The sequence below is a fragment of the Rhinopithecus roxellana genome, chromosome 13, assembly GCF_007565055.1.
Source record: "Rhinopithecus roxellana isolate Shanxi Qingling chromosome 13, ASM756505v1, whole genome shotgun sequence".
NCBI lineage: Eukaryota > Metazoa > Chordata > Mammalia > Primates > Cercopithecidae > Rhinopithecus > Rhinopithecus roxellana.
The window spans coordinates 3,053,265-3,080,365 of NC_044561.1; positions in this window are offsets into that span (position 1 = coordinate 3,053,265).

A 27,101-nucleotide genomic window follows, 5' to 3' on the forward strand; every position below is an offset into this window, starting at 1 on the left:
GAGCCATGGAGGAAAGATATAGAAGGATGATTGTCCACATATCCCACGGCTGATGGAAGCCCCACCCTACTCTCTCCTTAGGTGGCTAATTGAGTCTGGACAGATGTGCAGAATGCCGTGACTGCAACAGCCTTCCCACTGTCCACTGCTCTCCAGTCAGATCACTTTCACAGGATTTTAAAGCTCACCATCACCCTGTGAAAGGAGACCAAGTCTTGCCAGCCACATTGTGCAGGCAAGGAAACTGAGGCCCAGGGAAGCCTCTTCCTCTGGTTTCATAGCGGCAGGGCGAGGGCTGGAAAAAACGAGCTCTGTTTCCAGGCCAGAATTTTGGTTTCAAAAAGCAGCAGTCTGAGGCCAGATGTGGTGGCGCACACCTGTAATCCAAGCTATTCAGGAGCCTGAGGCAGGAGAATTGAAAATGGGAGAGGGAGGTTGCAGTGAGCTGAGATCAGGCCATTGCACTCAGCCTGGGCGACAGAACAAGATTCCGTCTCAAAAAAAAAAAAAAAAAAAGGCAGCGGTCTCCAAACCCAGGTGCCTTAACATGGATTGTGGCTCTTCCAGCCCATGACGATGCTAGCTCAAGCCCAGGCTCTGCGATTTTGTAGCTGGGAGGTCTTGGGTAAGTCACTGTCTCACTCTGAGCCTCGGGTACCTGTACAATGGGGAAATGACGCCTGCCACCAGGTATTCATGAAAGTCAAGATTAAAAGGAGAGGCTGGGCGAGGTGGCTCACGCCTGTAATCCCAGCACTTTGGGAGGCTGAGGAGTGTGCATCATGAGGTCAGGAGTTGGTATAAGATCTGGATCATATATCTGGACCAGCCTGGCCAACATGGTGAAACCCCGTCTCTATTAAAAACACAAAAATTAGCCAGGCGTGGTGGTGTGCACCTGTAATCCCAGATACTCAGGAGGCTGGGGCAGGAGAATCCTTGAACCCAGGTGGTGGAGGTTGCAGTAAACCGAGATTGTGCCATTGCAGGCCAGCCTGGGTGACAGAGCCAGAACCCATCTCAAAAACAAAAGATTAGAAGGAGAAACAGGTGTGAATGCTTTGTAAACAATTTGCATGGCACAGCTGTCACTCTGACCTCAAAACCCCCTACCCACTCTGGCCCTTCTTCCCAGGTTGGGGAAGATGCCCCTCTTTTCTGCCTTGTTCAACTGTTGCCTGCAGGTTCTGCTCTAATTCACCTCTTCCCGGCAGCCTTAGCAGACAATCTCAGCTCATATATCTTGCTCCCTTTTCTGAGCTCCGGAGCAGTTGCTATTTGAATCATTCGTTCAGCAATTTGCTGTGTATTTGCCTTGTGAAATCTCTTCATGGTTTTCCTGAGCCAATTCTGCAGTGATTAATTTATTACATGCTTGTATTTTGTCTGGCAAGGTTTTTATCCCCTTTAAATTTGGGGCTTAGAGCTCACAGTTTGACAAATTATAAAATGCTTCTCCATGTCCTTCTTCTTGTGTTCTCTTTCTCTACTGACTTTTTTTTTTTTAAGATGGAGTCTTGCTCTGTCACCCAGGCTGGAGTGTGAAGTGGCACAATCTCAGCTGATTTCAACTTTCGCCTCCTGGGTTCAAGCAATTCTGCCTCAGCCTCCCAAGTAGCTGGGACTACAGGCGCCCACCACCACACCGGCTAATTTTTGCAATTTTTTTTTCTTTCTTTCTTTCTTTTTTTTTTTTTTTTGAGATGGAGTCTCGCTCTTGTTGCCCAGGCTGGAGTGCAATGGCATGATCTCAGCTCACTGCAACCTCCGCCTCCTGGGTTCAAGCGATTCTCCTGCCTCAGCCTCCTGAGTAGCTGGGATTATAGGCACCCACCACCATGCCCGGCTAATTTTTTGTGTTTTTAGTAGAGACAGGGTTTCACTATGTTGGCCAGGCTGGTCTTGAACTCCTGACCTCAGATGATCCACCCACCTTGGCCTCCCAAAGTGCTAGGATTACAGGTGTGAGCCACCGCACCCAGCCTCTTTCTCTACTTACTTTCTAATCTCTGGTACCCCCATCTTCCACAGGATACTTGGAATCCATCAACAGGTGTCATTGTGACAGACAAGAAAAAGGAAATTGGATTGCTTTGTAATACCTGTTGGTGTGAAAATGTCACAATCTGCTTCGATTTTTTAGCAGAGGGGGGTCACCGGAATCAGCCCACACAGCAGAGGAACATGTCCCAGTCAATTGAGGGGGTCTGGTTGGGACCAGGAATCTATTTGACAGAAAAGAACATTCAAGTACCTTATTCTGTCACCCAAGTAAGCACCTCTTATCTTTCCAGCTGGACAGGAAGCCCCTGGTCGGGGGCAGGTGCTCTGTTTTGCCCTTCTCTGAATTGCCCACAATGTCCAGCACAATACCTGGCTGCAAATCTACTGCTTGTAGAAATCGCTGCAGCTTTAGTATGAGATGAGACTTTCTCTGGGTCCAGGAAGAGAGGACTTGGATGGGCAGAGGGAGTCAAGAGGGTTGGATGTCTCAGAGAAGAGATGAGGAGGGCCCCAACAGGGACAGTAGCAGTGGCCCATTTCCTCCACAAGGCTGGAATCACCAGGCCATGTCTAGGTCCTGAATTTTGGAGCTCCCCTAGCCCAGGGTGACTCCAGTTCAAATCCCAGCTCCACTCTTTTAGCTGGAGGACCTTGGACAAGTCACCCTTTGTCTCTGAGCCTTGGTGTCTGTGGAGTGAGGATGATGATCCTCCTGAGACAGTAGTTAAAAAGAGGAAGACAGGCCGGTCACAGTGGCTCACACCTCTAATCCCAGCACTTTGGGAGGCCAAGGCAGGTGGATCACCTGAGGTCAGGAGTTCAAGACCAGCCTGGCCAACATGGCAAAACCCCGTCTCTACTAAAAATACAAAGAATTAGCCAGGCGTGGTGGCACATGCCTGTAGTCCCAGCTACTTGGGAGGCTGAGGCATGAGAATTGCTTGAATGCGGGAGGCAAAGGTTGGAGTGAGCCAAGATTGCGCCAGTGCACTCCAGCCTGGGCAACAGAGTGAGACTCTGTCTTAAATAAATAAATAAATAAATAAATAAATAAATAAATAAATAAAAAGGGGAAGGCAAAAAAAGAGAACCAGATGTGCAAGTGTTTTGCGAGTGATTCACAGAGCACAGATGTCAGAGGTTTTTATGGTCCTTCTGTTTATAGTTATGTTGCTGAACCCCTGCAGAGGTCGGGGCCGATGGGACATTTAACGAACCCTAAGATGCTCAGGCCTCTGCATTAGACTTGGCTGGGAAGTGTCTTAAAGGCAGGTTTCTGGGCTCCAGCTCAGACCTGTTGGATTGGAATCTCTGGGGAAGGGCAGATCTTGGGGACTGAGCTTTCACAACACTCTGCGGGTGATGCCAATGCCTGCTGCAGTCTGAGGATCACTGTGCCAGAGGCTGCGAACACGCAGTGTCTGTGCACACCCAGGTGGGCCTGTGCGAGGTACCAACAATCCCTGCCCCCAGGGCCTCAGCATCCCGGATAATCCAGGGTGTTGCATGGGCCTGGAGGAGGGGCTCCTGCCCAACCAAAGGCCAGCGAAGGCTTCCTGGAGGAGGTGCTGGTGGTGCCCAGGCTGAGGCAAGGAAAGGGAAAGAGGGAAAAGTGCAAAGGCTTACCGTGGCCGGTGGTGGAGGGGACGAGGCACAGTCCCAGGCCCCTGGGAATCAGTCTGGCAAGGGAGACAGACTCAGAGGGCCTCAGAGGGGAGGGCTGGGTGGAGCCCCTTCCTCAGGATGGGTAGGATTCTAGGGGTTGAAATCAAGGTCAGGACGTCCACCCACTCCCAGGAGGCTGAGCTAGGGCTGCGACTCACACCCTCCCTCTTCAGCTCGCATCACCTCCTGCCCTGAGGCTACTCCTGAGTCCGTCCAGGTGGCAAGGCAAGTGACCTCTGTCCTGGCCTGGCCCTGCCACTGAAAGTTGTGTGACCGTGGGCCTGGATCCCCTCCAAGCTTCCATCCCCGTGGCTCCCTCTGAGATTCAATCCACAAGGGCTGGCTCTGCCGCCCACATTCCTGGGGAAGTGCTGCCACCCGATGGCCATTAGGAAAAACAGCTCCTGAAGCACGCGGCCAGCTATAGAGCCCCCCAGCTTTCCGCACCTCCCACTGTCTCCACCTGCTGACTCAGGGCTGCCAGGGAGCTCAGGGGTCTGTATACTTTGTGGACGGGTGAGCCGGTCTTGCGCACGCCAGCTCTGTGCCTGGCTGCCCGCTCTGCAGCCACCGCTGTCCCCCAGCCCAGGCCTGCAATCCTCCCTACTTAAAGGTCCAGAAGTTGGAGTGGGTTGCTGGAATTCAGTTCAGTTCGTCATCAACATAGACATTTAGAGTGTGGGCTTTCAGGTCAAGCAGACGACAGTGACCCTGGCAGCTAAGCCTGGGTGCCTTCTGTGCACAGGCCCAGAACTGAGCAGCTTCCATTCCTTTCTTCACATGAGCCTCACGGCCGTGCGGTGATCCCACACGCTCACTCATTCACTCACTCATTCATTCAGTACATATTTCTTGAGCACCTACTACATCCAGGCCACACACCAGGGAACAAGACAAGCAAGGCTCTGCCCTGACAGAGGCCTCGTGAGTGGGAGGAGCAGGCAATCAACTGGTAAGCAAAGAATTGGCTGCTTCCAGCTGGTGGCAGACACCAGAGATTTTATAAAATGGAGGGGTGGGAAAGGTGATGGGTGCAGTGGTGTGATCTCGGCTCACTGCAACCTCCGCCTCCTGAGTTCAAGTGATTCTCCTGCCTCAGCCTCCCAAGTAGCCGGGATTACAGGCAAGCACCACCACACCCGGCTAATTTTTGTGTTTTTTGTAGAGATGGGGTTTCACCATGTTGGTCAGGCTGGTCTCAAACTCCTGATCTCAGATTATCCGCCCACCTTGGCCTCCCAAAGTGCTGGGATTACAGGCATGAGCCACTGTGCCTGCCCAGGAAGTTCTTTAGATGTGCCGCTTTGAAAGGGTCTAAGGAAGTGCTCAGGGACGCCTGAGAGGAAGCGGCAAGGTGTTTCTGTAGCAGGTGTGCACTGTCACCCCCGAGCGGCCTGAGAAGAGGTGGCGCAGCCAGCAGGGACCAGTCCTGCGTTCTTATCCCCTTCATGTCACCGATGCCTGCAGAGCGGCTGGTGATGGGGCCTGCGCTTGCTTGCTAACCAGTCTCTGGTCTGTTTTCTACAGACAGCCAGGTCCCTGAGGGCAGAAACCTGGCCCATCCAGGTCACACCTCTGTCCCCAGCACCTAGCACACTGTCTAGCATGGGGTGACGCTCAACACCTGTCTGTTAAATGAATGAGTAACTGTGTCATCAAAAGTAGAAGGCCAGATATCAGGTGATGGCCAGATATAGCAGAGACCTCAAGTGCTGGCATCAGAATCCCAGACTCGATCTGCCTGGCACTGAGGAGCCACAGAAGACTCTAGCCAGGAAGGGAAAGAGCAGTCAGACCTGTGTTTGCCTGGAGGCCCCTGGCTACCATCGACAGGCTGGAGGGAGCAGGGGGGCCCGTTGGTGGGGATGGGAACACCACCCCCCGAGTCTGAAGCAAGGTGGGGACAGGGCACAGGGGCCAAACCACTGGGAGGCTGGGTTGGGGCAGCAGAAGGGAGGCCTGGTGGGGTGGGCCAGCCCTGAAGACAGTGGGTCGGGAGGGTCACCTTCCTCTTGGGACAGGAAAGTGTCTCCCACTAGGGTGGCAGCAGTGGAGGCCAGGGAGGGGATTAGTGTGGCTCAGGGGCATCCGCATCCTTCTAGAAGCCTGTTCTTAGCTTTGATGGAGCCCTGGCTCTCACCACCCTTGGGGTACAGAGCAGCTATCTCCTCTCTTCTCCACCGCCTCCTCCAGTCAGCTGCCTCTAGCCAGAGGTGGGAGGTGAGTTTCCGTGGGGCCCCAAGTCCCCCCAGCTACCCCCAAAGTGGATCTATTCCTGGCTCGGCTTGGCATGTAATGGGCTGACCTCTGCCCTCCCCTCCACCCCCGCCCCCCAGTGCCCTGCCCCCTGGGTTAGGTCAGTGATGAAAGCTGGTGGGAGCCCAGGGGGGTGGGGAGGAGAGGGACAGAGCCTGATTGTTCCCCCAGCCTGGCAGCACAGTGGCTGGCTCATTGCGCTCGCCCTCTCTCTCTCCTCCCTCTCCCTTGCAGGGTTCTCAAACTCAAGTGGGAAGCTATTTCTCTTGCAGATGCCGCAACACCCCATCCCCACCCCTCCCTCAGAGGTTCTGAATCTTCGGGACTGTAGTGGGTTGGAGGCCCGTGGTTCAGACACAGGCAGGGAAGGCTGGTGGGACCACACTTTGGAAAGAGCCCGGGACCACAGCCAGAAGACCTTGGGTGTCACTGGCCCCCTCTGAGCCTCAGTGACCTCAGTGTGGAATGGGGTCTTGGGATGCAAAGAGCAAGGCCAGCCTAGTGGAGAGGGATGAGGACAGCAGGTGAAACTGACGTGAATGCGCCTGGTCCTTCCTTTCTCCTCACCTGCCACGCCCCCACCTTCAATATCCCTGTGTGCATCCGTCTCTGCCGGGCTCTTTGTCCCATGGGTCTTGGTGGCCGCCTCTGCACTGATAAATCCCAGACTGGCCTAAAGACCGTAGCTGTATGCCTGGCCTTGATGGCGGGTAAGGCAGGTGTCCTGCCTCGTTCTGTAGGAGTGTCTCAGCTATTCTTACGGCTTTGCTCTTTTTCACTGATTTTTGGAATCAGCTTGATAAGCTCCATCAGAAAGCCTGTCGGGTTTTGATCAGGACTGAGTTTAATTGACATGAATTTGGGGAGAATGAACATCTTTATACTGAATCTATGCAACTTAATAGCTGTCTCTTTGCATTCACTTACACCTTTTATTTCTTATTAAGGAAATTTTGTAAAGTACAAAATTAGAGAGAAGAGGGTAATGACACTTTTGTTACCTAACACCAAGTTGCCCAGTGATCCCTCACGGCCACTCCATTTTCAGCCACAACCCTGCCTACGCTGCACCCCTTCCTCCAGGTCTGCTTTCCTTATGGTGAAGCAAATATCAAGGATCTTCTTTCATGTCTTCCAATAACATTCTTTGTCTATGTTTTTATTTTCAAATAATTTTAGACTCACACGAAGTTGCAAAAATAGCACAGAAGGGTCCCGGGTGTGCTTTTCCCAGTTTCCCCCAAAAGGTAACATCTTACGTAGCTGGAGTACTTGACCACAGAACCTTATTCAGAGTTCACTAGTTCTGCATGCATTCATGTAGGTGTGTGTGCACGTGTGTGTATGCCTGTGTGTGCATGTGTGTGTGTGTGTAGTTCTCTACAATTCATCACGAGTGGATTCATGTAGCCACCATCGCAATTAAGATACAGAACTGACCAGGCATGGTGCCTCACCCCTATAATCCCAGCACTTTGGGAGGCTGAGGCGGGCAGATCACTTGAGCTCAAGAGTTCAAGACCAGCCTGGGCAGCATGGTGAAACACCATCTCTACCAAAAATACAAAAATTAGCCAGGCACAGTGATGCACACCTGTGGTCCCAGCTATTCAGGGAGAGGCTGAGACAGGAGGATCACTGGAGCCCAGGAAGTGGAGGCTTCTGTGAGCCAAGACCACACTACTGCACTCCAGCACAGACGACAGAGCGAGACTCTGTCTCAAAAAGAAAAAAAAAAAAAAAAAAAAAAAAACAGAACTGTTCTATCTTCCATCATCACAGACCCTCCATACTACTCATTTATGGTAACCTCCCTCCCCATCTCCCTCCCCTCCCTGCCCCAACCCCTAGCTACCACAACTCAGTGCTCTGTCTCTACAGTTTTGTCACTGTGACAATGTTACATTAATGGAGCTCCTCAGCATGTAACCTTTCAAATTAGGCTTTTTTTTTGCCGGGCGCGGTGGTTCACGCCTGTAATCCCAGCACTTTGGGACGCCGAGGTGGGTGGATCACGAGGTCAGGAGTTCGAGACCAGCTTGACCAACATGGTGAAACCCCGTCTCTAATAAAAATACAAAAAGTAGCTGGGCGTGGTGGTGCGTGCCTGTAGTCCCAGCTACTCAGGAGGCTGAGGCAGAATAGCAGCTTGAACCCAGGAGACGGAGGTTGCAGTGAGCCGAGATCATGCCACTGCACTCCAGCCTGGGCGACAGAGCAAGACTTCGTCAAAGAACAAACAATTCAGCATAATTCCCTTGAGCTCCATCCTTCTGGAAACCTGTTCTTAGCCCGTTCCTTTTCATTGCTGAGTAGTATTCCATGGTATGGAGGAACTAGTTAGTTTAATCACTCACTGAAGAGCATTCGAGTTGTTTCCAATTTTTGACCATTACAGATAAAGTTGCCCTGACAATTGTGTACTTGTTTTTGTGTGGATATGAGTGTTCATTTCTCTGATATAAATGCCCAGGCATGCTGTCACGGAGTCATATGGTAAATGTGTGTTTAGTTTTTTTAAAAATTGCCAAATTGCCAGTTGTGAGCATGCTGGCTCACACCTATAATCCCAGGGCTTTAGGAGGCCAAGGCAGGCAGATCGCTTGAGGCCAGGAGTTTGAGACCAGCCTGGCCAACATGGTGAAACTCTGTCTCTACTTAAAATACAAAAATTAGCTGGGCAAGGCCGGGCATGGTGGCTCAAGCCTGTAATCCCAGCACTTTGGGAGGCCGAGACAGGCGGATCACGAGGTCAGGAGATCGAGACCATCCTGGCTAACCCGGTGAAACCCTGTCTCTACAAAAAAACATAAAAAATTAGCCGGGTGCGGTGGCGGGCGCCTGTAGTCCCAGCTACTAGGGAGGCTGAGGCAGGAGAATGGTGTGAACCCGGGAGGCGGAGCTTGCAGTGAGCTGAGATCTGGCCACTGCACTCCAGCCTGGGCGACAGAGCAAGACTCCGTCTAAAAAAAAAAAAAAAAAAAAAAAAAAAAAAAATTAGCTGGGCAGGGCACGGTGGCTCCCGCCTGTAATCCTAGCACTTTGGAAGGCTGAGGTGGTTGGATTGCCTGAGCTCAGGAGTTCGAGACCAGCCAGGACAACATGATGAAACCCTGTCTCTACTTAAATACAAAAAATTAGCTGGACATGGTGGTGCATGCCTGTAATCCCAGCTACTTGAGAGGCTGAGACAGGAGAATTGCTTGGACCTGGGAAGCGGAGGTTGCAGTGAGCCAAGATCGCGCCATTGTACTCCAGCCTGGGCAACAGAGTGAGACCCTGTCTTAAAAAAAAAAAAAATTAGTTGGGCATGGTGGCACGCACCCGTAATCCCAACTACTCGGGAGGCTGAGGCATGAGAATCATTTGGACCCAGGATCATGTTACTGTACTCCAGCCTGGGCGATAGAGTAAAAAAACTGTCTCAAAAAAAAAAAAAAGAAACTGCCAAACCATTTTTCAATGTGCCTGTACCTCAATAGCATTTTAGGTGTATCACCATAAATATTTTGTTAGATGTAATTTTTGTTATTATTGTAAATGGAAGATTTTTAAAAATTATATGTTGTCAGCTCTGATGTTTATAAATGCAATTACTTTTTTCTTGAGATACAATTTACATACCATAAAAATTCATCTTTTTTTTTTTTTTTTTTTTTTTTTTTTGAGACGGAGTCTCCCTCTGTCGCCCAGGCTGGAGTGCAGTGGCCCAGGCTGGAGTGCAGTGGCCGGATCTCAGCTCACTGCAAGCTCCGCCTCCCGGGTTCACGCCATTCTCCTGCCTCAGCCTCCCGAGTAGCTGGGACTACAGGCGCCCACCACCTCGCCCGGCTAATTTTTTTTATTTTTTAGTAGAGACAGGGTTTCACCGGGTTAGCCAGGATGGTCTCGATCTCCTGACCTCGTGATCCGCCTGTCTCGGCCTCCCAAAGTGCTGGGATTACAGGCTTGAGCCACCGCACCCGGCCAAAAATTCTTCATTTTAAAGTGTACGATTCAGTGGTTTTTCCTATATTCTCAAGGTTATATACAGCCATCACTGCTATCTAATTCCAGAACATCTTCATCACACCAAAAGAAAACTTAACTCATTCATAGTCACTCCCCAAGCCCTCCTCTCCCCAGCCCCCCAAAGCCACTAATCTACTCTCTGTCACTATGGATTTGTCTATTCTGGGCATTTCATATAAATGGAATCACTTCCTATGTGGCCTTTCACCTCTGGCTTCTTTCGCTGAGCATCATGTTTTCAAAGATTATCTGTGTTTTAGCTGTAATTCATTTTTTTGTTTGTTTTGTTTTGTTTCATTTTTGTTTTCTTTTGTTCTGTTCTGTTTGAAATGGAGTCTTGCTCTAGTTGCTCAGGCTGGAGTGCAGTGGCACGATCTCGGCTCACCACAACCTCCACCTCTCAGGTTCAAGTGATTCTCCTGCCTCAGCCTCCAGAGTAGCTGGGACTACAGGCGCATGCCACCACACCTGCTAATTTTTGTATTTTTAATAGAGATGGGGTTTCACCATGTTGGCCAGGTTGGTCTCGAACTCCTGACCTCAAGTGATCCACCCACCTCAGTCTCCCAAAGTGCTAGGATTACAGGCACGAGCCATCACACCCTATAATTAGTTTTTCATATTGATTGGATGTGGGAATATCCTTTCTCTGCTAAATTTCATTCATAGTTCTAATACTTTGCCAGTAGATGATTTGGGGTTTTCTCTTTCCTTTCTTTCCTTTCTTTCCTTTCTTTCCTTTCTTTCCTTTCTTTCCTTTCTTTCCTTTCTTTCCTTTCTTTCCTTTCTTTCTTTCTTTCTTTCTTTCTTTCTTTCTTTCTTTCTTTCTGATGGAGTCTTGCTCTGTCGCCCAGGCTGGGGTGCAATGGCCGGATCTCAGCTCACTGCAAGCTCCGCCTCCTGGATTCACGCCATTCTCCTGCCTCAGCCTCCCTAGTAGCTGGGACTACAGGCGCCCGCCACCTCACCCGGCTAGTTTTTTGTATTTTTTAGTAGAGACGGGGTTTCACCGTGTGAGCCAGGATGGTCTCGATCTCCTGACCTCGTGATCCGCCCGTCTCGGCCTCCCAAAGTGCTGGGATTACAGGCTTGAGCCACCGCGCCCGGCCTGATTTGGGGTTTTCTATGAATAGACAATCATACCACTTATAAATAACCCCAGTTTTGCTTTTCTTTTCCAATTCTTATCCCTTTCTTTCACGCCTACGTTCCAGGCTAGGACCTCAGGTACAATGTTGAATCGGTTCATGGATGATTGAACCCATCCCTGATTCTAAGAAATGTGTCCATCGCTCCTTTAAGAACTCTGTGTTTGTGCTGGGATTTGTGGATAATCTTTATCAGTTTAAGGAAGTTTCTTTCTTTCTTTCTTTCTTTTTTTTTATTTATTTTTTTTTTTTGAGACACAGTCTCACTATGCACTATGTTGCCCAGGCTGGTCTCAAACTCCTGGGCTCAATTGATCCTCCCACCTCAGCCTCCCAAGTAGCTGGGATTACAGGCGCACACCACCGCACCCAGTTAAACTTGTCTTTTTTGTAAAGATGGGGTTTCACTGTGTTTCCCAGGCTGGTCTCGAACCCCTGGGCTCAAGCGATTCGTGTGCCTTGGCCTCCTGAAGTGCTGGGAACCACCATGCCCAGTCTAAGGAAATTCCTTTCTATCCCCAGTTTGCTAAAACATTTTTATCTTAAGTAGATGTTGACCTTGATTTCCAGTGCCAAGATGATCATATGACTTTTCTCCCTTAATTTATTAATGTGATAAATTCACTAACAGATTTTTCAAATGTTAAATGAGCCTTCCATTTCTAAGATAAACTCAGTTTGGGCATGATGCATATATCTGTTTGGCTAATATTTGATTGAGGATTTTTGCATCTGATTTCACAAGCAGGGTTGGTTTATGATTTTTCCCGTGAACGCACTTTGTAAAGGGAAAGGAGCCGTCTCGGGTCTCAGGTGTCTCTCTCAGATGATCTGCCCACCTCGGCTTCCTTCTCTCCGAGTCTCTGTCTTTTTCTCAGGGTCTCTATCTGTCCTTCCCCATACACACTGCTTTGGCTTGAGGGTGGTTGGCCTAGGGGGTGCCCTCTCAAGGGACAGAGAGTGGGAGGCTCCTCCAGACCCCCACAGGAGCCGCAAAGGTTGGGAGTTAGAGAGCCTGGGAGCAGCCAAGCAGCCATTGCTCCTGGGCCCCTCGTTGAAAAGCGAGGCTTGACAGAAATCCCCCATCCGTTCTCAGCCCCATACACCCAGCCCTCAGAGGAAGTGGCTAAAAAGGAGCTGGGGTCAGGGGTTAATGACCCCATTGTGCTCAGGGCTGACGGATGGCCCTGCTTGTCAGTGGCAGCCCAGGGACACCCCCTCATCCTTGGAGGGAGGGGCCCCGCTGGCCTTTGATAACCATTGGGGGCCACCGCTCCTGCTGGGGGGGTGCCAGGCCAGCCTCTTTGGTGGGGTCTGGTCTGCTGAGGCCCTGGCATGTAACCCTTCGCCCCCTCTCTACACCCACCCCATTCTCTACACAGGGCTACAGGGAGCCACGGAGGGGGTTTCTGACCGAGGGCACTGCCCATGGCCCTCAACGCATCAATCTCGAGCACCTGGCACAGGCCTGCGCCATGCAAGCCCTGTCCATCTTCTGGACAATTGTGCCCTCAGAAGTGACCTGGCAAAGCCCAGCTCTCCCACATTTTGGATGGGGAAACCGAAGGGGTGGCTTGGACAGGAACATGACCAGGAATAGAACCAGGTCGTGTGACTTCCTGCCCAGATGTGCCAGGATGGGGCCAGTGCTGGGACATGGAGGTGAACCAGACACAGTCTCTCCCTCGAGGGACTCACAGGCTGGAAGTGGAGGGTCAGTATGTCAACCAAAAATTATAACTGCGTGTGGAATATTCAGTAAGCGCAGAGGACTAGGGGGTACCAGAAAAGGGAACCCTAGCCCAGCCAGGAGGCCAGGGAGGCTTCCAGGAGGAGAAGATGCTGGGGCTGACTCTTTTTCCTTTTCTTTTCTTTTTTTTTTTTTTTTGTGAGACGGAGTCTCGCTCTGTCGCCCAGGCTGGAGTGCAGTGGCGCGATCTCGGCTCACTGCAAGCTCCGCCTCCTGGGTTTTACGCCATTCTCCTGCCTCAGCCTCCCGAGTAGCTGGGACTACAGGCGCCTGCCACCTCGCCCGGCTAGTTTTTTTTTTTTTTTGTATTTTTTAGTAGAGACGGGGTTTCACCGTGTTAGCCAGGATGGTCTCGATCTCCTGACCTTGTGATCCACCCGTCTAGGCCTCCCAAAGTGCTGGGATTACAAGCTTGAGCCACTGCGCCGGGCCTCTTTTTTTTTTTTTTTTTTTTTTTTTTTTTTTTTGAGACAGTCTCATTCTATCGCCCAGGCTGCAGTGCAGTGGTGCAGTCTCAGCTCACTGCAACCCCTCCGCCTCCCGGGTTCCAGCGATTCTCCTGCCTCAGCCTCCTGAGTAGCTGGGACGACAGGCTCCCACCAAATAATTTTTTGTATTTTTAGTAAAGATGGGGTTTCACCACGTTGGCCAGGCTGGTCTCAAACTCCTGACCTCAGGTGATCTGCCCACCTCGGCCTCCCAAAGTGCTAGGATTACAGGCATGAGCCACTGTGTCTGGCCTTATTTTTTATTTTTTGTTTATTTTTGAGACAAGGTCTTGCTCTGTCTCCCATACTAGTGTTCAGTGGCACAATCTCAGCTCACTGCAGCCTTGACCTCCCAGGCTCAAGCAGTCTTCCCACTTCAACCCCCAAGTACCTGAGACCACAGGTGTGTGCCACCACACCCAGCTAATTTTTTAAATTTTTTGGAGAGATGAGGTCTTACTACATTGCCCAGGCTGGTCTCAAGCTCTTGGGCTCAAGCAATCTTGCTGTGGGGGTGATTCTTAAATGGGGAGTAGAAGTTAGACCAAAGTAGATGGGGACAGCAGGGAAAGGTATTCCAGGCAGAGGGAACAGCATATGGAAAGGCATAGAGTAAAACCAGCTGTGAGAACCACAGCCGTTCAGCAGTGAGGGAGGAGGCTAAGGAGGCCAGCAGAGGCCAGGTTTTCCAGGGCCTCATATATTGTGTTAAGAAGTAAGATGCTGGACGGGCATGGTGGCTCACACCTGTAATCCCAGCACTTTGGCAGGCCGAAGCAGGCAGATCACCCAAGGTCAGGAGTTCGAAACCAGCCTGGCCAACATGGTGAAATCCAGTCTTTACTAAAAATACAAAAATTAGCTGGGCATGATGGCACATGTCTGTAATCCCAGCTACTCAGGAGGCTGAGGCAAGCGAATCGCTTGAACCTGGGAAGGAGAGGTTGCAGTGAGCCGAGATTGCGCCATTGCACTCCAGCCTGGGCATCACAGCAAAACTCTGTCTCAAAAAAAAAAAAAAAAAAAAAAGGCCAGGCACGGTGGCTCATGCCACTTTGGGAGGCTGAGGCGGGTGGATCACAAGGTCAAGAGATCAAGACCATCCTGGCCAACATGGTGAAACCCCGTCTCTACTAAAAATACAAAAGTTAGCTGGGTGTGGTGGCGGTCGCCTGTAACCCCAGCTACTTGGGAGGCTGAAGCAGGAGAATCTCTTGAACACGGAAGGCGGAGGTTGCAGTGAGCTGAGATTGTGCCACTGCACTCCAGCCTGGTGACAGAGCGAGACATCCACCTCAAAAAAAAAAAAAAAAAAAAAAAGTAAGATGTGGCCAGGCACAGTGGCTCAAGCCTGTAATTCCAGCACTTTGGGAGGCCGAGATGGGCGGATCACGAAGTCAGGAGATCGAGACCATCCTGGCTAACACGGTGAAACCCCGTCTCTACTAAAAATACAAAAAACTAGCCGGGCGGGGTGGCGGGCGCCTGTAGTCCCAGCTACTCGGGAGGCTGAGGCAGGAGAATGGCGTGAACCCGGGAGGCGGAGCTTGCAGTGAGCTGAGATCCGGCCACTGCACTCCAGCCTGGGCGACAGAGCAAGACTCTGTCTCAAAAAAAAAAAAAAAAAGTAAGATGTTTAGACTTGGCAGTTTGTTACTTGTGTGGCATTGATCATTGACCCTTCAAACACACTTGTGGCCCCAAGTTCCTCCTGGTGCCACAAAAAAAAAAAAAAAAAAAAAAAAAACTCCTCATAGGCATCATTTTTAGTGGCCATGTCATATGCTGTCACAGGATTGTGCTATGATGCACTTTACCAATCCTCTACTGGTTTGTGGTTTTTTGTTTTTTCGTTTTTTTGAGACAGAGTCCTGCTCTCTGACCCAGGCTGGAGTTCAGTGGCATGATCTTGGCTCACTGCAACTTCCATCTCCCAGGTTCAAGTGATTTTTGTGCCTCAGCCTCCTGAGTGGCTGGGATTACAGGCGTCCGCAACCATGCCCGGCTAATTTTTGTATTTATAGTAGAGACGAGTTTTCACCATGTTGGCCAGGCTGGTCTCGAACTCCTGACCTCAGGTGATCCAGCCACCTCAGCCTCCCAAAGTGCTGGGGTTACAGGAATGATGCTGTAATCCTCTACTGTTGATTAAGGTTGTGGCCAGTTATTCACAATTAGACACATTGCAATACAGATCTTTGAACATGAATCTTTATTTATACCTAGTTTGCTTTAACAAAGTTTCATACAAATGCAGCTGCCATTTGCATGAAGTCATCACAGCCACCAAGCCAGCAGAGCACCCGTGTGTCTTTCAACAAGCGTCCCATAGGTGTCATGTCTGTGTTATACAGTGGCTCCAGGGCCTCCCTTGAAATTTGGCTGCAAATGTTGACAAAACCAACTTACCACCTGTCTTCTCTTTTCCTAGGCCCTCTCTCCTCCCATGCACCTTTCTAATTCCCCTCCAGCCTAGGGAATGGAAGCACCCAAGGTATTAGGACTGTGTCAAAAGGAAGAATAAATGGCCTTCGAGTGGGCCGATGAGGCACAGGAGGGGCTCGCTCGGGAGGAAGTGCCTGATTTGGGTCCAGGGTGGGGGGAACTCTCCCCAGCCCCACTGGGTGTGTGTGCATAGGGGTAGTGGTGGAGAGATGGCACCCTGTGGGTAGTTAAGGGAAACTGCTTTGAAATCTGCCCAGAGCATACAGGCATAAGGGCAAACTGCCTGAGGCCCTGCTGTGTGCTGAGCCCGGTGGAGTGGAGGGCAGTGGCAGGTACAGCCTGGGTGGGAAAGGGAGGTGCTGTCCTCAGCTGAGGGGTGGGGCTGGGGGGCTGGGGGCCTGGGGAAGCACCGGGAGCTGCCCGGCCTCTGTTAGTTCTCCTTGGTATCCACACCAGGTGCGCTGATGACAAGTTGCCCAGGACCAGGTGGGGGCACCTGTGAAAAGCTGTAAATGAACCCACAGAGGACAGGCCCCTTGCTCTCCAGGCCAGGGGCACATGGCTGGCACTTGGAGCTCTCAGAAGAGAAAGAACAACCCCGTTTCACACAGGGACTTCCACACAGCCCAGCAGTGGCATGCGGGCCCTCTCCCAGCGCCACCCACCCTTTCTGGTCCCCAAGGCTTCCTTCTTCTGGCGCCTTCAGTAGAGACAGCAAACCCCCTGAAGCCCCACAATCCCAACACCCCTCCTCTACTGCAAAGAGGAGAGGCCACAGGACCCCTCGGCTTCCTCTCCTGCCATCAGCTTTGCAGCTCTCAGCCAGCACCCCACCCACTGCCCTCCTGGGAGTGGGGGGCCCCCATCCAACTCCAGAACACCCCCATCTCTGCAGTTGCCCCTCTCCCACTGGCCCACCCCTCTGCTGTGTGGTCAGCAGCTCTTCTCCTCACTATCCATTCCTTCCTCTCAGCCCAGAAAATTAAAACAGCTATTGCTCTACCCCCTCTCCCTTCTCAGCCCAGCTTCCCCAAACAACTGCCCACTAGCTGTCTGCACTTCCTTCCCTCCTGAATGCTCACGACCCTGTTCTGGAGAAGGTGCCATGGCATGGGAAGCCACTCTCCCAAACCCTCTCCTCCTCATCCCTCCAGGCCACTTTGCTGGCCACACCACCTTCCTGGACAGCACAGCTCCTTCTCTGACCCCTCCAGGTGGGTGGGGCAGGCCTGCAAACTTCTCCCTTCCTCTTTTCATTCCCCCACTGGCTCATACCCAGGGGTCCCTGGGGCCTCTTCACAGTCGCCATCCTGGTACAGGCCATGGGTCAGTCACAGCTCCCGGGCACCAGGGCAGCCCGGGCCTCCCAGCCTCAGTTGGGATATGGAGGGAAGAGCCAGGTGTGACCATCACAGAGTCCGTCCTGGGCCTCCAGCCCATGACCTGTGGGGACCAGGAGGACCAGAAGGAAGGCACCCACTGTGTGTTCCTGGACCCAAGCAGACACTGGGGTTCCTCTAGGAGGGGCTGGGGCACCAAGCTTCTGGGTGATCTGCTGGCTGGGCCTTTGTTCCTCCAGGAAGAGCAGCTGAGACACTATCCTACCCCATCCCTCCCCAACCCCGCCCCAAAGTCATATGGAGCAAGCCTCCAAAAATTGGTGGTTGGGGTTTACTGCTTCCTGAGGTGGAGTAATCTCCACCCAGAGGCAAAAATGTCCAGGTACAAATATTCTCTTTCTCTCTCTCTTGCTTTTTGGTAACAGCTCTACTGAGGTGAAATTCAAATACTATACAATTCACACATTTAAAGCATACAATTCGGTGGGTTTCTGCATATTCACAGCGTTGTGCAATATTTTCACAGTCATTTTAGAATATTTTCATCACCCAAAAAAGAAAGCCTGTGCCCGTTAGCCATGATCCTCCCCAGCCCACCACTCACCCACGTTCCTTTCTCTACAGATTTGCCTATTCCAACACTGCAGGCTTAACGTCTCTTGCCTCAGTTTCCCCATCTATAAAATGGGGGTGATAATGGTGGCTCCAATTTGATAATGGTTGAGAGGGTTCAATGAGTTAATATAAGGACGCTGTGTTGAGGATGACATGAATGCAATACATGAAGAACTTCAGCCCTTGATTGTCACTGTTGTCACCGTTATTCTCTCTCCTCTGGCTGACTTGACCACTCCTGACTGGGGTCCTTGCCCTCATCTCCCCCCTGGGACATCCTCCACACATTTTATAAAAGCTGCCATTACGGAGTACTGACCACGTGCAGGCCAGCAAGCCCAAATGCCAAGCTCCCTTCACCATCACGACATGCCCACGAGGCAGGTGCCAGTGTCCTCGTTCACAAAGGAGGAAACTGAAGCTGAAGGACCCTCACAGGAGTTAACCATCACCTCTGGATACACAGCTGGCACCTGTGTATTGATTCAAAGCATTCAGTGAACATCTACTGTGTGCTGGCACTGAGCTAGGTGCTAGGAAAACAGTAATAAACCAGACTGGTATACGGCCAGCCCATATGGTAAAGATATTTCTAGAACACAAATCTGACTCCCTTGAAATCCTCCAGTGACCTCATCGCCCTCAGGATCTAGTCCACAGACCTTCCCAGGTCACCCTTGGTCGTCAGGAGTCCCCCACCTCCGTGGCCACTTTGCTGACCGCTCCTCCCCCTGCCGCCTCTCCCACCACCCCTGCCAGGCCCTCTCTGCTCCAGCCCATGGCCTGGGGTGCCTCTCCCACCAGCTTTGCCATTCACATCTGCTTTCCTACCCTTTTCTCAACTTATTTTCTTTTTTTTTGAGACAGGGTCTCACTGGCGCCAAGGCTGGGGTGCCATGGTGTGATCTCCGCTCACTACAGCTTCCACCTCACAGGTTCAAGTGATCCTCTGGCCTCAGCCTTCCAAGTAGCTGGGACCACTGGGACCACAGGCAGACACCACCATGGTTGGCTAATTTTTTAATTTTTTTGTAGAGACAGAGTCTCCCTATGTTGCCCAAGTTGGTCTCCAACTCCTTGGTCTCAAGTGATCCTCCCACCTCACCCTACCAAAGTGCTGGGACTACAGGTGTGAGCCACCACGCCTGACCCCATTTCTCATTTTCATTGCCTGCAGAACTTTTACTGTCTCTTGAGACTTTATTCACAGTCACCTCCTCCAGGAAGCCTTCCTTTCCCAACTTCAGGTTAAGAGCTCCTGGGTAGCCCAGGCCCCATCTTACAGCACAGGGGCTCTGTGCTGATTTGCCTGTCTTCCTTGAGAGCTGCCAGGGTCTCGCTGAACTCAATGGCCCTCGCCCTATCCCTGCCCGCCACCCCGTCCAGTGCCAGGTGCGTGGGTTTCCTCTCTGGGTGTCTGTGCCTGGCTGGAACGCCAAGGTGCTTGGCCAGCAGTGGCTTTGCTTCCTTTGCGCGTCTGTGGAGGCAGGGCTGGTGCAGGAGTGGAAGCGGTGCCTCCTGGGAGCAGCTGCATGCAACCTGCCAGGGCTCTGGCTCCTGGGCCTGGGTGAACTGCCCAGACCTCCATCCCTCCCCTTCCCCGGGCACCGGCTCTCACAAGGCGGGGGTGGCTGCCCTGGGAAGAGAGGATCTGCGCTGGAGTCAACTGGATGAGCGCCCAGTCCTGGCTGTGGAGCTGCTCTGTGCCTCAGTTTCCTCATCTGAAAAATGGCATCAGCCATCCCTGCCCACCTTGCAGGGCTGTGAGGGGACAGTGGACAGAAATTGTGTCCCCGGAGGGCAGACACTTCGTTGGCTGGCTTCCTGACATTCCCATCTTGGACACGTTGTGTTTCAGTTTCCAAAAATTCCGGTACATTTGGTTTTAGGCTTTGTCTCGGGGACAGCCCCATCTGGTGCTTCGCGCGGGTGGGAGAGGGTGCAGAGAGGGCTCTTTCTGGAGGGGCTGTGTCCCAGCGGCGGCCCCCACAGCGCAGTCCACTCGGTCGTCAGGCGGGAGCCGCTCCCGGGAGGCAAGGGCCGCGGGAAATGGCGGAGGGCCGCGACCTGTCCCGTGCAGGGACAAGGCCTGGCGCGCAGGCTGGAGACCCAAGGGTCCTGCCACTCCCTGGGGGGCGCAAGATGGGTCAGGGACGTCCTGTGGGGCCCCAGACGCCCCCCATGACCGCCCCGGCCCCGAGAGCCCCAGGAAAGCCGCAGCCGCCCCGAGGGCCACTCGCAAGATGGCGGCCGCCAGTGCAGGCGCCGGGAGAAGGAGGGGGCCGTGGCCGCCACGGTCAGCGCGCAGCCCCGGGGTGCGGGCGCCGGCGGCGTGGGGAGGAGGGAGTTGGGGTGGGTGGGTGGGGGGCCGGGAAGAGCCAGTGAGAGGGGCAGGGAGGGGAACAAAAGGTCCCTTTGTGGAGCTGCGGGAGAAGAGGGAGCGCATTACCCAATGCCCAGAAGCCATGTTGGTAACAAGAGAACCATTCTCTGCCTCGCTTGGAAAACAACTTGGAGCAGAGAGAGACAGGGAGAGATTTAACCCCATGGGCGCGGGCGCAAGGGGCTCAAGGCCACTGCGGAAGGTGAGGAGGGGCGAGGACACACTCAGGGACTGGACGGCCAGATCTCTCAACCCGTCCCATCCTGTGCCCGGGTGGCTCCTGGGTCTAGAGTCCATCATGGCCGCCAGGTCAAACCCCAGCCGCCCTGTGACCCAGCCGCAGCCATGGGCTTCCACCTGCCTGCGCCCGGCCTGGTCCTTTCCCCTGAGCCACTTGCTCCAAGCTCTAGGGCCTGGCCCACCCTAACCTCAAGAGGACGCCCTCTGAATCCTCACATCCCCTGGCTTCACGTCCCAAAGCTGGTCCTGGTTCCAGGGCCACCAGGGCTGGAGCCTCCTGATACTGACAGGGAGCTCGTCCCTTCCATCTTTGCACAGTTTGCCTTTCAGAACGTTTTTCCTAAAATTTAGGCATATCTCTTCTTTCCCCACCCCAGCTTTCTCCCCTTCCCCCACCTTCTACCTCCCAACACTGACTCTCTGGCTCCTAGAGAGGCCATCTGATCACAGGCAAGTGGTTCTAAAAGAAGCTACTGTTTGTGAGCACCTACTGTGGTTAGGGCACTTCCCACACGTTGACTTGATGACCCTTGCTACCTCCGGCCAACCTGTATGAAGTGAGCTGCTGTCCGTCTGCTGAGGCTACTTATTCAAAAAACACCTCGCACAGGGCCACACATAGGAGGCACTGGATGAACAAAAGATAGGAAGAGTTGGGAGGCCAAGGTGGGTGGATCACGAGGCCAGGAGATCAAAACCATCCTGGTGAAACCCCATCTCTACTAAAAATACAAAAATTAGCCAGGTATGGTGGCACATGCCTGTAGTCCCAGCTACTCAGGAGGCTGAGGCAGGAGAATCGCGTGGGAGGCTGGAATCGCCACTGCACTCCAGCCTCCAGTCTGGGCGACACAGTGGGACTCTGCCTAAAAAAAAAAAAAAAAAAAGGAGATAGAAAGAGGCCAGGCGCAGTGGCTCACGGCTATAATCCCAGCACTTTGGGAGGCCAAAGCAGAGGACTGCTTGAAGCCAAAAGTTCAAGACCAGCCTGGGCAACATAGCAAGATCCCCATCTCTACAAAAAAAAGCAGGCCGGGCGCGGTGGCTCACGCCTGTAATCCCAGCACTTTGGGAGGCTGAGGCAGGCGGATCACAAGGTCAGGAGATCGAGACCACGGTGAAACTCCGTCTCTACTAAAAATACAAAAAACTAGCCACTCGCGGTGGTGGGTGCCTGTAGTCCCAGCTACTCGGGAGGCTAAGGCAGGAGAATGGCGGGAACCGGGGAGGCGGAGCTTGCAGTGAGGGGACATCGCGTCACTGCACTCCAGCCTGGTGGACAGAACGAGACCCCGTCTCAAAAAAAAATAATAATAATAATTTGCTGAGCGTGGTGGTGCCCACCTGTAGTCCCAGCTACTTGGCTACTTGAGAGGCTGAGGCAGGAGGATCGCTTGAGTCCAGGAGTTCGAGGCTGCAGTGAGCCAAGATTGCGCCACTGCACTCTGGCCTGGAAGATAGTGACACGTCTCAGACATGACATAACATAACATAACATAACATAACATAACATAACATAACATAACATAGATAGTATGGTTGCTCATTAGCAGAATAAAGAGGTCCTTCCTTCCTTCTTTCCTTCCTTCCTTCCTTCCTTCAACAAACACTGATTGAACACTGGCCATGTGCCCAGCACTGTTCCAGCTCTGGGGCTACAGCAGTGAACATAACAGACCAGCTTGCCCTCACAGAGCAGATATTCTCCTCTTTCCTCAGGAAGATGGGCAGTATACAAGTAAACCTACAAGCTAACATCAGGCAGCCATGAGTTCCAGAATGAAAAACAAAGCAGAGTAAAGGTGGAGAGAGATGGGAGGGGTGTTATGTTAGACATGGTGGTCAGAGAAGACCCCTGCGAGAGTATGACTTTTGACAAAGATCTGAAAGAAGAGAGGAAGAATATCTGGGGAAAGAATATTCCAGCCAGTGGCAACAGCATGAAAGGCCTGAGAGGGAATGTGCTGTTGAGATTAGGAACAGCCAGGAGGCCAGTGTGTGGGAAAGGGAGTCAGACACATGGGGTTGGAGGGCCTAGCTCTGAACGCTGGGGGAAGGCCCGTTGGGGCTTTAAGCAGGGGATGGTGTGGTCTGAGCTCCATCGCAACAGGACTCTCTGGAGGTCAAGGTCAGAAACTGAGAGACCCACAGGCCTTGGCCGCAGCCCTCCTTACCCCCTCTCCCATCCCTTGCAGCCACTCCTCCCCTGTTGTCCACCCCTCCTAAATGAGACCCAAATCATTCTTTCAGTAAGTGTTTACTGAGCATCTAGTATGTGCCAAGAATGGGCCTGTTCATCTAGGACAGGTTCCTAAGGAGAGCAGCCTTGCCCCTGAGGGCAGTTCACTAATTGGGGGTTCCAGGCCCCTGAAGAGGAAACTTGCCTGTGGACGTCCTGGTTGCACAGAAGGAAGCCTCTTCCTGGGGGAATTTTTAAAGCTTCTCAAAGGACTCTGAGGACATTCCCTGCCCCACCAACCTCATGGTGCCATGACATCAGCAAATGGCCTAGAATAGTAGGGGCTCGGCTGGGCGCGGAGGCTCACGCCTGCACTTTGGGAGGCTGAGGCAGCTGGATCACCTGAGGTCAGGAGTTTGAGACCAGCCTGGTCAACATGGCAAAACCCCGTCTCTACTAAAAATACAAAAACTTAACCAGGTGTGGTAGCAGGCGCCTGTAATCCCAGCTATGTGGGAGGCTGAGGCAGGATAGATAATTGCTTGAACCCGGAAGGCAGAGGTTCATTGAGCCAAGATCCCACCACTGCACTCCAACCTGGGCAACAGAGCGAGACTGTCTCAAAAAAAAAGAAAAACAGGGACTCAGTGCCTCACCTCTGACCTCAGGCTGGTTCCTGGCCTCCCAGGGCCTCAGTTTCCTCATCAATAAAACCACACCCACCCTGGAGCTTTGCGGGTGCATCAAAAGAAGGCAGCTTGCCCTTCGGGGGTAGGAAGGGGGCTCTGAGACATGAGGCTGCAACTCATGGTCACCCAGCTGGGAAGGGACAGCACCTCCCACCCGCTCCCGCCAGGGCTTCCCCTGCTCTTCTGCCGCTCCCAGTGGCCTGGCGGATGCCTCAGTTCAGCCATGGTTATGAAGCAGATGCATATGAACTGTCTGCGGGTGTCAGGCAGCACCTGGAGAGTGAGGTGGGGCAGTCATGCAGAAGGTGGTGACAGTAGCAGGGGGTTTCAGATGGCAGAGAGGCCGGTGGGCAGGAGAGGGAGGCTGTATGGCCTCGAGGACAGAAGCAGGATAGACCGAGGGATTGCAGATGAACAGAAAGGAAACGTGCTCCTGATAGGGAAGAGCGACCCCTGATTCCCACTTGCCCCACTGACTTGCTATAGACCCTTGGGCAGCCGCCCCTTGGCCTGTTAGGCCTCAGCATCCTCATCTGTCAAATGGGCTCATCCCTCTGGTCCCATAGGATGGTGCTGAGAATCAGGCAAGGTGAGGGGTATGTACACACCAGTCTGGGTGTAAAGCCCTCAGAGGCTCCTGTTGTTAACAGTTAATGGGCTCCAGACGTGCAACATTTACAGAATAACCCACCGTGGTGAGTTCATGTCACAGGTGATGCCACAGAAGCGTGTGAGACCGAGAGAGGCAGAGACAGAGGGGGAGAGAGAGATAGCTGTGGCAGAGAGCAGGGAAGGCTTCCTGGAAGAAGGAAGACCCACACTGTGTGTGTTATGGAGGGATGGGCAGGATTTGCAGAGGCCAAGAGGTGCGGGGAGAGCTTGTAGGTGGAAGGACCAGCACCAGCACAAGGGAATCTGCTTGGGGAGCGGGGAGGGATGTCAGCCCCCTGGCTAGCAAGGTGGGGTGGGGAGTCTGGGGTGGGATCCTGGAAAGCCCCAGCTCATCCTAGGCCAGGGCCCCAGGTCTCACCTCCCACCACTCCCAGCCCCGGGCCGAAAGCTCCCATCTGGTTTCTCCTCTGGCCTCTGCTCAAGCCCTGCCCCCACCTCCAGTGCGCTCCGCTCAGTGTCTCTGCTGGCTGCTTCTGACTCATTGTTCCGAGCTGCGCAGGCACAACTCCCTCCAGAAAGCCCAGGCTGACAGGTCTCCCCTGGGATTAGTTCAGTCTGTCCCAAGGGGAAGCTGCTATTATTATCCCCATTTTACAGAGGGGGACATTGAGGCTCAGAGAGAGGTCCAGGGCTGCACGGCTGGTGTCAGCGCTGGGATGCCAACTCCAAGTGGCCTGGCTCTCCTTTGAGCTCTTCGGCTGCCTCCCCACACCGCCCTGTGCCGGGCACTGCGGTCTCCTTATAGCCGGTGCAGGAGGTCGCTGGTTTGGCATTATTCCCTCCCCCGCTTCTCAGAGGAGGAAGCTGGAGCCCAGAGAAGGGTTGGGACCTGGCTGCCGCCACGCGGCCAGGAAGTGGCCAAGCAGATTCTGAAGCCAGGAGTGGCTGACCCCACTCCTCTGTGACAGGCCTGGGGAGGCTGCCAGGCCTGGGACGCAGGGGTGCATGGAAGGGAAAAGACTGTGGCCCAAGGCCCAGTGAGAGGCCAGGGCAGCCCTGGAAGGCAGCAAAGACCACCAGTGGGGACGAGGAGCAGGGTGGACAGGCCTGCGGAGCTGAGGGACAGATGGTGGTGGTGAGGCAGTAAGGCTGAAACGGTGGGACCAGAGGAGGCAGAAGGGGAGGCGGAAGGGGCTGACAAGGGGAGTCGGGAGGACCCCAAGTGGCCATGCCAAGCCCTAGGTTTTGGGGCACTCCTGCCCTGTCCGGGTTCAGCCCCAGCCACTTGACCCCTGGGATGGTGCAGGGAGTAGGGGTCAGTGGCAGTCACAGCCTCTCTTGACTCCCAGACTCAAAGGGGTTGGGGCCCCAAGTGGGTAGCAGACTTAGAGTCAGCATGGGTCACGAGGAGTCACCCAGTGCGGGCCCAGTGCCCTCATCCACGTCACACCCTCGCCCAGCGAGCACAGGACGGAAGCCTCGAGGCCCTTCCACGCGGCACTGTCGTCAGTCAGCGGAGTCACATGGGGGACAGGCAGCGGGGCCCTGGCGCCTTCCGGTGGCTTCCCCACCTCCGCCCCTCCCCTCAGGATCCTGCCACCGCTCTTGGGAAACAACTGAGGAAATCAAGTGGAAACACAAATCCGCCACCCGGTCCCTCCCGCTCCCCCGGGGCCAGATCCCATCCCCCAAACCCCACTGCACTTGGGGAACAGGCTTGGCCTCAGAGGCTGTGCCAGCCCAGCAGGGCTTGCCTTGGCGAGGTTCCATGGGCACCGGTGATTGGTCCTGGGGTTCCCAGCAGTGGGGCCTGTCTGTTGCCCCGTCTGGTCCTACAGAACCAGCCCTACCCCAGAGGGACTGCGTAACCAAGCTTGAGCCTCCCTGCAACCTCTAGACTCTGGGATCCGGGGCCAGGCAAATTCCAGGCCTGGCTCTACCAAAGCCTAGCTGGCCACCCTGGGCAAGCGCCTTCTCTCTGTAGGTCTCAGAATCCTCATCTGTAAAATGGGAGTGATAAGCCATGCCCCGTCCACCTGAAAAGGGTGGCGAAGAAAGGCAAGTAGAGAGGGCAGCTCTGTGCAAAATCTCGAGATTTTGTCCATTTCCTTTTTTTTTTTTTAAGACAGGGTCTCACTCTGGGGCCCAGGCTGGAGTACGGTATCGCGATCATGACTCACTGCAGCCTCAACCTCCTGGGCTCAAGGATGGCTCGCAGACGGCTGCTCTGATGTTTACAGGGAGGCGTTGCTTCCCAGGCTGGGGAAGCCAGCTCCGTGTGGGGGACATGAATTACGGACAGCAGTAAGGGATTCCATAGGCAGCTCGCCTCTGACCAGCGGCCCACGGAGTCCTTCTGAGCTTGGCCTCCCCGCCTCCCACGGTGGCCACCCCACCTGCCCCTGCAGGCCTTCGTAACAGCACATCCAGGCAGCTTCCTTGCGGAAACACCCTCTCCACAGAACTCCTGCTCGTTCCTCAAGACCCAGCTCGACTGTCCGTCCTCTGTGACACGTCCTGATTCCGGGCAGCATGAGGGGTGACCGCCACCCCATGTAGGTTCCTATAGCACACTGCGTCGATGTGGCATCATCCATCCGTGTCCCCAATCAGGGTGTGGACAGGGCCTGTGCCTCAAGCATCCTGGTTTCCCTGCCCCATGCCCGGTGCTAGGCCTAAGGAATAGCAGAGCTCAGTGGATTGTGTGCCTGACTGTGGGCAGAGACCCCGGTCTCTCCTGGGCACCCTCAGCCTTGAGACAGCAGCTCGGCTCCTGACTGATAGATTCAGGGGCGGGTGATGGGTGTGAGGCAGTTTCCCCTGTCAGGTACCCGTTGCGCGTTTTTGGGAGGACCAAATAGTGGAACTCCAGAGCTCTCCTGGGAAGATGGCCATGGTGGAAGGTGAGAGGACACTGGCAAGTTAGAAAATGGACAAAATCAGGCCAGGTGTGGTGCAGTGGTTCACACCTATAACCCTAGCACTTTGGGAGGCCAAGGTGAGAGAATGGCTTGAGATCAGGAGTTCAAGACCTGCCTGGGCAACAGAGTGAGACCCTGTCTCTACAAAAAATTTAAAAATTAGCTGGGTGTGGTGGCTTGTGCCTATGCTTCCAGCTATTTGGAAGGCTGAAGTGGAGGATCACTTAAGCCCAGGAGGTTGAGGCTGCAGTGAGCCGAGATCACTCCAACCTGGCCACAGAGCAAGACCCTGTCTCCAAAAAAGAAAAGAAAGTAGACAAAATCTCCAGACTTCAGACCAAAGCGGAGGCCAAGA